Source organism: Monodon monoceros, unplaced genomic scaffold (genome assembly GCF_005190385.1).
Source record: "Monodon monoceros isolate NGI ecotype Baffin Bay Population unplaced genomic scaffold, NGI_Narwhal_1 Contig558_ctg1, whole genome shotgun sequence".
Classification (NCBI taxonomy): domain Eukaryota; kingdom Metazoa; phylum Chordata; class Mammalia; order Artiodactyla; family Monodontidae; genus Monodon; species Monodon monoceros.
In genome coordinates, this window is record NW_021701401.1 from 4,349 (window position 1) to 18,110 (window position 13,762).

The following is a 13,762-nucleotide window of genomic DNA, read 5'->3' on the forward strand; positions in this document are numbered from 1 at the left end:
TATCCTGGGTTAATGACATAAGTGGCTATTTAGTTGTAATTAATTAGATTAATCTGAAACCATCTGTTTTACTCAGGACTGCAGTTTAAAGAGATAGGAGGAAGAAAGGCAGAACAGAAGAAAGGGAAGGAAAGAAGGAAGGAAGGAAGGAAGGAAGAAAGGAAGGAAGGGAGAGAGGGAGGAAAGGAGGGAGGGAGGGAGGGAGGGAGGGGTGAATTAAGCTAGGCCTGAATTAAGACAAAAAATAATATGAATAAATGGGAAAGAACTGCTTAAATCAATGTAATTACCCTTGTTTGCTTGAAATCTGTGTTATAGTTTGAAGTCTGTGCCATACCCACCTTGTTAAAAAAAACACTAAATTTACCTATTTTGCTCATATTCATGTTTCTCATAAACTCTGACCAGAAATTACAAATTTTAAAGTTTTACTGCATTTCAGCAGTAAACTATGTGCATAACCTCAGATATGGATTGATGTCTCTTGTTAATACATATTTTGTTCATCATATGCTGGGTAGGAGCTACATATTAGTATATATCCTCAAAATTTTATTGCATTGAACACACCAGAAGGGACATTATACAACTAATAAGAAGTGAAGTCCATGTTAAGTTATTTGATCAAATATGTTTCATGAAAACTGCCTAAGAACATCAAAACAATTAGTCAAACCCAAAATTCAATCTGAGTTAGCATTCATATTCAAAGATTTGAATTCAAAAGTAAGTTCAGAGACCAAATATTATATTTTGATTTGTTCTGAAGTGGCCATCTGCCCATATGAAAAAGCTACTGCAACAGTTTGGCAGGCAGTTTAAAGAACCAAAATAACTACTCTGCAGGTCAGGTTCACAGGCATCTGGGTGTTGACTTGGAAAGCACAAAAAGTAATAATCACAGCATGTGGTACTTTACCGAGTAGCCAGCCAAAAGTGTCTGTCTAAATAGTCAAAATTTTTAGCTGTCATAAGAATCCTTTGAGGAAACTTTATAAATACCTATCAAATTTCAAATATCAGTGACCAACATTTTTAAAAACACCATAAAGATCTAATAAAATGTTATAGAAAAGTTATAATAATCCTGAGATACCCATAATTTATATCCTGGCACATTTAAAAATGTTCCTTTTGTTTAAAAATGGCCTTCAAAGATATCAATAGTTTTATTTGTATAGTTTATAAATATTTGTGTGCTAGTCAATAGTCTGATTTTTAATTGTTTAAAGCAAATCCAATGCCACAAAGAGCTACTTTAGTCATGCCTTGCAGAAGTTCAAGGGGAATATCCTCTATCTTCACCCCTCTGCCCCTCCCCTACCTTCAAGTCTTCTCCTTACAGGTCTCTGCCCGGGAACTGCGGACTTTTGCTGCTCCTTTTCTCGGAAGAGTGGCTGTTGAAAGGAGTTAAATATGGCTCTTGGGTAAGTAAGTCTTGGTTGGAGGGCCATGAAGAAGGGTCAGCAAGAGGACAATCTCCCTTGGTGTCCAGAACTTGTAGAATAGCTTGCAATAGAGTGAACCACCAGCTGAGCTCCTTGAAGTGAGAGCTACAGGCTGGCAGGGAGAAGGGTGACCCCAGTGTCAACCAAGAAAAATTAGATATGGCTGCACATCACCAACCAGGTGATGGTCACCAATAACAGCAGGAGGATGTTCCCAGTGCTGAAGTTGAGTATGTCTGGCCTGGACCTGAACACCATGTGTTGTTTCATCTTGGATTTTGTGATAGAGAGCAGCCACTTCTGGAAGTGTGTGAACAGAGAGTGGGTGCCTGGGGGGTCAGTCCAAGCCATATGTGCATATTGAACTCCTTACATAAATAAAAACTCTAAATTCATATAGTATGAGTTGAGGGTCTACAGGGGATGACTACCAGTCACGGCATTCTCAAGACTCAATGCATATCTGTCAAGGCTTACCAGAAAGAGATTACAGCTCTTAAAACTAAATACAACTGATTTGCAAGGGCTTGCTATGATGCAAAAAGAAGCAGGGATCACAAAGATAAGATGGAAGAACCCAGAGACAAACAGCAACCTGTGTATTACTAATGGAAGTAGCTTATCCCTGGACTCAGTTCCTTCTATCTGCTGTCAACCCCCATCTTCAGTTTGGAGGTCCTGTCTCACTTTGCTCCACCCATGGCTGTGAAAAATGCTCTATGCTGAGGAACCACAGTTCACCCATCCCTGTCCCTGTCCTCAAAGCTGTGCCTAGGACCCCTCCCCACTTGGACAAGCTCATACTTAGCCCATACACTCATTGGAAAAATTCTCCAACCTATTCTGACAATTCATTTGCAAGTTGTCCATGATCTGATCCCATGAACTTAGCCCAGCCTCAGCATGTGTGTACATACTATCATGTTACTCCTGAGCACAACAGGACTGCATCAGTACCCCAACCTATGGTCAGCTAGCAGAGAACCTTCACACCAGGGTCTCAGACAGCATAACTACCTAATGGGCTGGGAGTCCATTCCCAGTGAACACTATCTTACCCAAATAATCTCAGGTCCCTTCTCCTCAGGATTCTCACTCTATAAGAACCATGTCATGGCCACAGATATTCCTGACAACCAATATCACACCTTGGCCTCATAACCTCATGGATGTCTCTGTCACCACCTTCCATGTTAACCAAAGCCTTTCCTTAAAATATACACTTTTTTTTTTTATGTCTACCAGTTTTACTCAGGATTTGATCTAGGTACAAAATGACGGTCTCATAGATCAAGAAAGAAAAAAAAATCTTATAACTTCACTTTCAAATATGAAAAGGAATATATGTTCTGTTGTTCATCAAAAAAATAACCCCATCCATCATCTGCAACACAAGTGTAGTCCTATGTTGTGTTTATATGCTACAGATGAATTTAAGTATGGAAACAAAACTCAGTTGGACTATTAAATCACCATTACTTGATCATAATAAAATTTTGTTTGCTAAGATCCAGAAACTTATTTTTTTGTGTCTCTTACAGAATACAGAAGATTTGACACACTAGAATTAATAAACTCAACTCGTCTTATTTAGTGAAATAAAAAGCATACTTTCAATTGCATTCCTTGTTGCTTCAGAGTAGTTTTCAGGTCCCTTTTGTGACAGCTATCATACTTATAGTTAAGCTGTTAGGGACAAAATAATAAATTCATAGTTGAGGACAACAGACTTTAATTGAAATGGAAATTTCACTGTTCTGCCCAATAGAATGTGTTTATTTTGAGCATATGTAATTGCCTCTTGTATTGTTAAACCTACAATGGCAATATTTTTCTTCTGAAAAAAATAGCCAAAGACAATCAGCAAAACATTTTCTGCAAAATAAAGGCAATATGCAAAAAAAAAAAAAGAAACAACAACACCAAAAAATAAATACAGTTCTAAAAAGATCTACTGAGAGGATTCAGTACTAGAAATTAGTGACAAACATAATCCACTAAAATTTTCAAAATTTGCATAGTTCAAATTCTCATCTTTTGCTAACTTACTGTGCATCCAGAAATATTTATTTTGGAAAATATTGAGCAAACTTCTTTTGCCCAGAACTTTAAACTTCTTTAAAGTTTAAGATGGATTACACAAAAGAACACATGCTTTCCTTTTCAAAGGAGAGTGATTTTTTTTTTTTTTTTTTGGTGGTACACAGGCCTCTCACTGTTGCGGCTTCTCCCGTCGTGGAGCAGAGGCTCCGGACATGCAGGCTCAACAGCCATGGCTCACGGGCCTAGCCACTCCACGGCATGTGGGATCTTCCCAGACCATGGCACGAACCCATGTCCCCTGCATCGGCAGGCGGACTCTCAACCACTGTGCCACCAGGGAAGCCCTAAAGGAAAGTGATTTTAAGAGCTTATAATTACTTAGTAAAGGTTTTCTGAAGATCAAATTCTTTTTAAATGCCCCTGTTTTGGTAATCTCTAAATTAATTGGAAGCATGTAAAATTGTTCTAAATTAATGATAAAAAAATCAACTTCATATTTTTTTAACTGGCTCTTTAAGTTTTATATTAACAAATTGTAGTTCATGATATACCTTAAAATATTCTGATAAAGTATCCAGATTAAGTTCATCCAAAGAAGAGATAATGCATTTCTACATTTGTTTGTGATAATTGGAGCAAAGACTGTATTAAACTAAATAATGATGCTTTGACAGTGTAAAGATGCAAATGTACATGAAAGTAATATTTTTCCAATGGTGAGAAGATGTATTTTATACTAGACCTGACTTAAGGCTTTTGCACAGGGTATTTCTTTGTCTGGAAATGGCTTTCCCCACATAATCACCTGGCTTACTCCTTCAATTTCATTCCACACAGAGACCACACCTGACCACTCCACATCAACTGCCCCAATGTACTATGAAAACCCTTGGTCTGTTAGATTTTTTTCATAACATGAATTTTTATGTACTTTGTTTATTCTTTTATTTTCCAAATTTTTTATTGATTGCCTCCCTTGCCCCTGCCAGAATTCAAGTTCCTCAAGTGCAAGAACTCAAGTTTTTCTTGCTAATTGATCAGTCCCCAAGACCTAGAATCATTTTTGGAAAATAGGAGCCCAGTACATATGGGTCAAAAAAACACTCAATGACCTAGGAGGAATTTCAGTAAAACTTTTGTTGTCATAATCACATAAAAATACATAATGTCTATAAAACAGCAACAACTAATTAGATGGGAAGAACAGGCTGGAATGAAAAAGAAATAATGAGTCAAAAATGGGTTTAGGTGAGATTAAAAAATACTGCTAAGAAAGTAAAGAACAAAATCTAAAAGTTACAGCCACACTAGAGGCCCTAAGACAACAAGAAACATTAATATGATTATAAATGTCACAGCAATAATCCTTTTATTGGTTAAATTCCTGAATCAAAAGCAAAGTATAAAGTCTGAGTTTTAAAGATGAGATAACTACATGTACACAGAGAGACACAAATTACCCAAATATTTGACAAAAATGTTAAAAAAAAATATATACAAAAAATATTTAAAAAGTGATGAAGAATGAAAGAAATGTCAATTGATATTTATAAATATACCAGTCTAAATTAGGGATATGATTAGTCTGAAACCATTGAGTGACAGAAGGTAAAAGAGTAGTTAATAAGAAATCAATGATAGTATGAAAAAGGAAAAAATTTCAACATAACAAGAAGATAATAGAAAAAGGAAATTGAGGTCATTTAACTACTAAACTGTAGGCTGTTCTTTCTATGTAACTATGTTCTCACTCTATCCACTTTCTGTCTCCTACTTTTCCAACATAACTTGGACATTTTAAAATAAATTGCAACACACTTGAAAACAGATAAATTATAGGGGTTTACATCGCATTTTCTTACCACAATGTTATAAAACTAGTAATTATAACAAAATGTGATAAAATATTTTGAAGTTAAAACACACATTTCTGAAAGTTTGTGTAAATAGGAAAATAAAAGCTGAGTTTTTTTAGATTTCTTATAAATATCAAAGTAAATTATGTACCTCAAAACACAAGCTCAGGGGAGGAGTCAAGATGGCGGTGTGGGAACACGCAGAGTTAGCTTCTCCCCACAACTAGGGTGCCTGCCAGCCACTGGTAGGGGACTCTGACCCCCAAGGAGACAGGAAGAAACCCAGAGTGAACTAATAGGATGTAGGCAGACCAATAGGGGAGAAGTGGAGCCCAGACAGGATTGGCGTCCCTTGGGCCGGGGAGCTTGCTGAGTTCCCAAGCCAATTCCCCCTTCCCCCAAAGCCCCATCCAGGCCACATGGGTCCTGGGGACATAGGAGGGAGGCTGGGGAGATCAAGAGTGGCAGGCAGGAGGGGCCATGCAGGAGGATCAGGAGAGGAGCAGAGGGTGATTATCCTACTCACTCAGGTACAGGGAGCCTGCTGAGCTCCCAGGCTGCTCCCCTGCCCTCCAAGGCCCCTTTTTCCCCCTACCGTATTGGTCCTGGGGACATAGGAGAGAGGCCTGGGAGATCAGAGAGGCAGGCAGGAGGGGCCCTTCCAGACCCCAGACCAGAGGAACAGGAGAAGAGAGGAGGGCATTTGCTCTGCCCCTGCTGGGCTCCCAGGTGAGGTCCCCTATCCTCTGAGACCAGGGGTGGGTGACACGCCTGGGTCCCTACTGTTCCTTGAGTATAAGCTCCACCCCCCACAGCCCTCAGGACCTTTTCCAGCCTTGTGGGTCCTGAGCATTGGCCCCATACACCACCCAAACCTCACGCTTGCTTAGGCCTCACTCTCCACAGCCATGGCCTTCCCTTCCCCACCATTTTTTTTTTTTCCTTTTCCCTCCTCCTCTTTTTTACTATAGGGTACTGATGTACATTCCAGTTGTTGATTCATATATATTTTTATTTTTACATTCTTTCTAATAAATCTGTTAGTTTCCTAGTCTAATTTAATTTTTACTTTGTTACTGTTCTTTTTTTTGCTGCTCCACATGGCTTGCAGGATCTTGATTCATGACCTCGGGGTCGGGCGGAAACTCTTGCAATGGGAGCTCCAAGTCTGAACCACTGGACTAACAGAGAACCTCAGACTCCAGGGAATATTCTTCAGAGTGAGGTCTCCCAGAGGTCCTCATCTCAGCACAAAGACCATCTCTACTCAATAGCCTACAAACTCTAGTGTTGGAAGCCTCAGGCCAAACAACCAGTAAAACAGGAACACAACCTACTCATTAAAAAAAAAAAAAAAAAAGTGAGATGGCAAAAAAATATGTCACAGTTGAAGGAACAAGGTAAAAACCTACAAGACCAAGTAAATGAAAAGGAAATAGGCAATCTACCTGAAAAAGAATTCAGAGTAATGATAGCAAAGATGATTCAGAATCTCAGAAATAGAATGGAAGCACAGATTGAGAAAATACAAGAAATGTTTAACAAAGACCTAGAAGAACTAAAGAACAAACAAACAGAGATGAACAACACAATACCTGAAATGAAAAATACACTAGAAGGAATCAGTAAAAGAATTGGAAACAGAAGTGAAAACAGAAGAACGAATAAGTGAGCTGGAAGGCAAAATGGTGGAAATAACTGCTGAGGGGAAAAATAAAGAAAAAAAGAATGAAAAGAATTGAATACAATCTCAGAGACAACTGAGACAATACTAAATGCACCAACATTCAAATTATAGGCGTCCCAGAAGAAGAAGAGAAAAACAAATGGTCTGAGAAAATATTTGAAGAGATTATAGTGGAAAAATTCCTTAACGTGGGAAAGGAAAGAGTCACCCAAATCTGGGAAGCACAGAGAGTCCCAATACAGGATAAAACCTAGGAAAAATACACCAGTACACATATTCATCAAATTAACAAAAAGTAAATGCAAAGAAAAGTATTAAAAACAGCAAGAGGGAAACAAAAAATAATATACAAAGGAATCCGCATAAGGTTATCAGCTGATTTTTCAGTGGAAATTCTGCAAGCCAGAAGGGAGTGGCAGGATATACTTAAAGTGATGAAAGAAAAAAACCTACAACCAAGATTACTGTACCCAGCAAGGATCTAATTCAGGTTTGATGGAGAAGTCAAAAGCTTTTCAGGCAAACCAAAGCTAAGAGAATTCAGCACCATGAAACCAGTTTACAACAAATGCTAAAGAAACTTCCCTAAGCAGGAAACACAAAGAGAAGAAAAAGACCCACAAAAACAAACCAAAAACAATTAAGAAAATGGTAATAGGGACATACATATCGATAATAACCTTGAAAGTAAATAAACTAAATGCCACAACCAAAGGACACAGACTGGCTGAATGGATAAAAAAAAAGACCCATATATAAGCTGTCTACAAGAGACACAATTCAGTCCTAGGGACACATACAGACTGAAAGTGAAGGGATGGAAATAGATATTCCATGCAAATGGAAATCAAAAGAAAGCTGGAGTAGCAATACTTGTATCAGATAAAGTAGACTTTAAAATAAAGACTGTTACAAGAGATAAGGAGGGCCATTACATAATAATCAAAGTATCAGTCCAAAAAGAAGATATAACAATTATAAATGTTTATGCACCCAACATAGGAGCACTTCAATACATAAGGCAAATCCTAACAACCATGAAGGGAAAAATCAACAGTAACAAAATAATAGTAGGGGACTTTAACACCTCACTTACACCAATGGACAGATTATCCAGACAGAAAATTAATAAGGAAACACAAACTTTAAATGACATAATAGACCAGATAGATCTAATTGATATTTATAGAACATTCCACCCAAAAGTGATGGAATACACTTTATTCTCAAGTGCTCATGGAACATTCTCCAGGATAGATCACATCTTGGGTCACAAATCAAGCCTTGGTAAATTTAAGAAAATTGAAACCTATTAAGCATTTTTTCTGACCACAACACTATGAGATTGGAAATCAATTACAGGAAAAAACCTGTAAAAATCACACCAAAAAAATGGAAGTTAAACAGTGCGCTCCTAAATAACCAAGAGATCACTGAAGAAATCAAAGAAGAAATAAAAAATACATAGAAACAAATGACAATGAAAACACAATGACCCAAAACATATGTGGCACAGCAAAAGCACTTCTAAGAGGGAAGCTTACAGCAATTCAATCTCACCTCAAGAAACAAGAAAAATCTAACATAAACAATCTAATGTTACTTTTAAGACAACTAAAGAAAGAAGAGCAAAGAAAACTCAAAGTCAGAGGAAGGAAAGAAATCATAAAGATCAGAGCAGAAATAAATGAAATAGAAATGAAGAAAACAATAGCAAAGATCAATAAAACTAAAAGCTGATTCTTTGAGAAGATAAACAAAATTGATAAACACTTAGCCAAAATCATCAAGAAAAAGAGGGAGAGGACACAAATCAATAAAATTAGAAATGAAAAAGGAGAAATCACAACTGACACTGCAGAAATACAAAGGATTATAAGAGACTACTACAAACAACCATATGCCAATAAAATGGACAACCATGAAGAAATGGACAAATTCTTTGAAAGATACAATTTTCCAAGACTGAATCAGGAAGAATTACAAAATATGAACAGACCTATCACAAGTAATGAAATTGAAACCATAATTAAAAATCTTCCAACAAAAAAATGTCCAGGACCAGATGGCTTCTCAGGCGAATTCTATCAAACATTTAGAGAAAAGCACATTTAGAGAAGAGCAAACACTGATCCTTCTCAAACTCTTCCAAAAAATTGCCGAGGGAGAAACACTCCCAAATTCATTATATGAAGCCACCAACACCCTGATACCGAAACCAGCAAAAGGTATCACAAAAAATGAAAACTACAGGCCAATATCACTGATGAACAGAGATGTAAAAATCCTGAACAAAACACTAGCAAACAGAATCCAACAGCACATTAAAAGGATCACACACCATGATCAAGTGCGATTTATCCCAGGGATGCAAGGATTCTTCAATATATGCAAATCAATCAATGTGATACACCACATTAACAATTTAAGGAATAAAAACAATATGATCTTCTCAGTAGATGCAGAAAAATCTTCTGACAACATTCAACACCGATTTATTATAAAAACGCTCCAGAAAGTGGGCATAGAGGGAACCTACCTCAACATAATAAAGTCCATATATGACAAACCCACAGCAAGCATCATACTCAATGGTGAAAAACTGAAAGCATTTCCACTAGGATCAAGAACAAGAGAAGGATGTCCACTCTCGCCACTCTTATTCAACATAGTTTTGGAAGTCCTAGCCATGGCAATCAGAGAAAAAAAAGAAGTAAAAGGAATACAAATTGGAAAAATAAGGATTAAAACCATCACTATTTGCTGATGACATGATGCTATACATAGTAAATCCTAAAGATACCACCAGAAAACTCCTAGAACTAATCAAAGAGTTTGATAAAGTTGCAGGATACAAAATTAATGCACAGAAATCTCTGGCATTCCTACACACCAACAACAAAAAATCAGAAAGAGAAATTAAGGAAACACTCCCATTTACCATTGCAGCAAAAAGAATAAAATACCTAGGAATAAACCTGCCTAAGGAGGCAAAAGACTTGTATTCAGAAAACTATAAAACACTGATGAAAGAAACCAAAGATGACATAAAACAGATGGAGAAATATACCATGTTCTTGGATTGGAAGAATCAATATTGTGAAAATGACTATATAGCCTAAAGAAATCTACAGATTCAGTGTAATCCCTATCAAACTACCAATGGCATTCTTCACAGAATTGGAACAAAAAATCTTACAATTCATATGGAAACACAAAAGACCCTGATTAGCCAAAGCAATCTTGAGAAAAAAAAAAATGAAGTTGGAGGAATTAGGCTCCCTGACTTCAAACTATACCACAAAGCTACAGTAATCAAGACAGTAAGGTACTGGCACAAAAACAAATATAGGTCAATGATACAGGACAGAATGACCAGAGATAAATCCATGCACATATGGACACCTGTTTTATGACAAAGGAGGCAAGAACATACAATGGAGAAAGGACCGCCTCTTCAATAAGTGGTGTTGGGAAAACTGGAGAACTACATGTAAAAGAATGAAATTAGAACACTACCTAACACCATACACAAAAATAAACTCCAAGTGGATTAATGACTTAAATGTAAGACCAGACACTATAAAACTTTTGGAGGAAAACAGGAAAAACACTCTTTGACATAAACCACAGGAAGAACTTTTTTGACCCACCTCCTAGAGTAACAGAAATAAAAACAAAAATAAACAAATGGGGCTTAATTAAACTTAAAAGCTTTTGCACAGCAAAGGAAACCATAAACAAGACAAAAAGACAACCCTCCGAATGGGAGAAAATATTTGTAAATAAAACAACAAAGGATTAATCTCCAAAATATACAAATAGCTCATGCAGCTCAATATCAAACAAACAAACAATCCAGTTAAAAAATGGGCAGAAGACCTAAATAGACATTTCACCAAGGAAGACATACAGTTGGCCAAAAGACACATGAAAATATGCTCAACATCACTAATTATTAGAGAAATGCAAATCAAAACTACAGTGAGTAGTAGTTTTCTCACACCAGTCAGAATGGCCATTATCAAAAAATCTAGAAACAATAAATGCTGGAAAGGGTGTGGTGAAAAGGGAGCCTTCCTGCACTGTTGGTGGGAATGTAAATTGATCCAACCACTATGGAAAACAGTATGGAGGTTCCTTAAAGAACTAAAAAAAGAACTACCATATGACCTAGCAATCCCACTACTGGGCATATACCCTGAAAGAACCATAATTCAAAAAGAGACATGCACCCCAATGTTCATTGCAGCACTATTTACAATAGCCAGGACATGGAACCAACCTAAGTGTCCATTGACAGAGGAATGGATAAAGAAGATGTGGCACATATATACAATGGAATATTACTCAGCCATAAAAAGAAACGAAATTGAGTTATTTGTAGTGAGGTGGGTGGACCTAGAGTCTGTCATACAGAGTGAAGTATGTCACCATATGTTAATGCATATATATGGAATCTAAAAAAAAAAAAAATGGTACTGATGAACCTAGTTGCAGGGCAGGAATAAAGAGGTAGACATAGAAAATGGACTTGATGACATGGGGTTGGAGGGGGAAGCTGGGGCAAAGTGAGAGTAGCATTGATGTATATACACTACCGAATATAAAATAGTTGGCTGGTGGGAAGAAGCAGCATAGCACAGGGAGATCAGCTCGGTGCTTTGAGGTGACCTAGAGGGGTGGGATAGGGAGGATGGGAGGGAGGCTTAAGAGGGAGGGGATATGGGGACATGTGTATGCATACGGCTGATTTGCTTTGCTGTGCAACAGAAACTAACATGGTATTGTGAAGCAATTATACTCCAATAAAGATGTACTAAAAAAAAATGGTATCAATAAAAGAAAAAAAAACCTCAAGCATAAGGGCAGTTCGAAAAACTGCAGTATTTACAAAAGCTGAAGATACACAGTTCCAAAGATAATCAGCTCCACTCCTATATATATACCTAAACCCAACAGGAGTGCATTCATAAGTTCACTGAAAGGCATGCACTAGAATATTCATTATAGCATTATTTGTAAGCCCAAACTGGATGCTACCCACATAAATATCCACTCATAGGAGAAGCCATAAAAATTATGGAATACTCACATAATGGGAATTGATCGTCTATAATGTGCATAATGCATAATTTATCAATACTAAGTACAAAAAAAGACAGGACGAATCTCTGGTTTTAGAAGTCATGAGAGCAGTTAACTGGAATAGTTTATACTGAGATGAGAATGTACTAGGTTATTGGTGTTCTGTTTTTGATCTGAGTCTGACTAAGCAGGTATCTTCTGACATGTGAAATCAATCCACTGAGCTGAACTCTTTTGATGTGGTCACTAGTCTTACCGATACTATGTTCAATAAACACTTAAAAGTACATAGAAATTAAAAATATCATTCTCATGATATTTTTATTTATTAATTCATTAAAATAAGTAGAAACACATTTTAATCATGATATGCTTTGCAAAACAAAAGAAAAAAAAGACCCCTAACTTTCAAAGACTTATGATCACTCAAGAAAGCAAAATTACAGAGACAAAGAAGCATCAGGAAATCAGTAAGGAAAAATAAATGACAAATTTTTAAAAAAATGATTTAAACATCAGGAAGTGTTATTTATACTGGTTCTGTGGGCTCCATGACTATGAATTCTTCTGTGAAGTGGATGAAGACTCCATCCAGGACAAATTTAATCTCAGTCAACTCAATGAGCAGGTGCCTCACTGTAGACAAGCTCTAGACACGATCTTGGACCTGGAGCCTGATGAAGAGCTGGAAGACAACCCCAACCAGAGAACCCTGATTAAGCAGTCAGCCAAGATGCTGTATGGGTTCGCCCAGACCACCTATATCCTCACAAACCATGTCACCACCCAAATGTTGGAAAAGTACCAGCAGGGAGAGTTCAGCTACTGCCCCATGTGCACTGTGAGAACAAGCCAATGCTTTCCAATAGCCTTTCTGACACCCCAGGTGAGGTCCTGGTGAAGCTCTACTGCCCCAAGTGCGTGGACAATTCCACACCTAAGATACCATCGAGGCAGCACCCCACGGAAGGCCCCTACTTGGGTACCAGTTTCCCTCACATTGCTCTTCGTGGTGCATGCTGAATGCCGGCCCAAGCAGCCCACTAACCAGTTTATGTCCAAAGTGTACAGTTGCAAGATCCATCCACTGTCCTACCAGGTGCAGTTCCAAGCTGCCAGCAACTTTGAGTCTGTCAAGACCGTTCACTTATTCCCAACCCCACCTGTCACTCTGTCTTTGACAGTTCCAGTCCTCCCCTGCCACCTTTAAGGAAACCTCTATGGTTTATATTTTAAATTGGAAGAGTCATTATTTTGGTGTGAATATGAAATAAAGTAGAAAAAAGGCAAAAATAAGCATTTACTCAAAATTTATATAAACTCTTGCCGGATCTCTTCAGGAAAAATATTTTAGGGCTTGATGGCTCCTAATATAAATGTTGTAAAATCATAAGGTATTTTTAAAATAATTCTATGGTAATTTATTTAATTACTAAATAAAATTGATTATTTATATTAAGATACATTAGCATCATTGATTAATGTATGAGAAGAATACTGAATAGTACCATAATAATGAAGAAATTTTTTAAAAGATCTACAAAAACTACCATGTTGAAAGGTACAAGAATCACAGGCCTTTAGAAAGGAAATTTTCATATACCTAAAATCAACTAATTCTCATATTATTTAAATAGTTC

The 13,762-nt window shown here is 37.2% G+C and overlaps 2 pseudogenes; both read left to right on the plus strand.

Annotated features, from left to right (window-relative positions):
• LOC114890398 overlaps positions 1 to 2,494 on the plus strand; it is a 3,222-nt pseudogene extending 728 nt beyond the window's left edge.
• Positions 2,495 to 5,529: 3,035 nt separating this feature from the next.
• LOC114890405 lies at positions 5,530 to 13,485 on the plus strand (annotated as a pseudogene).
• Positions 13,486 to 13,762: the final 277 nt, after the last annotated feature.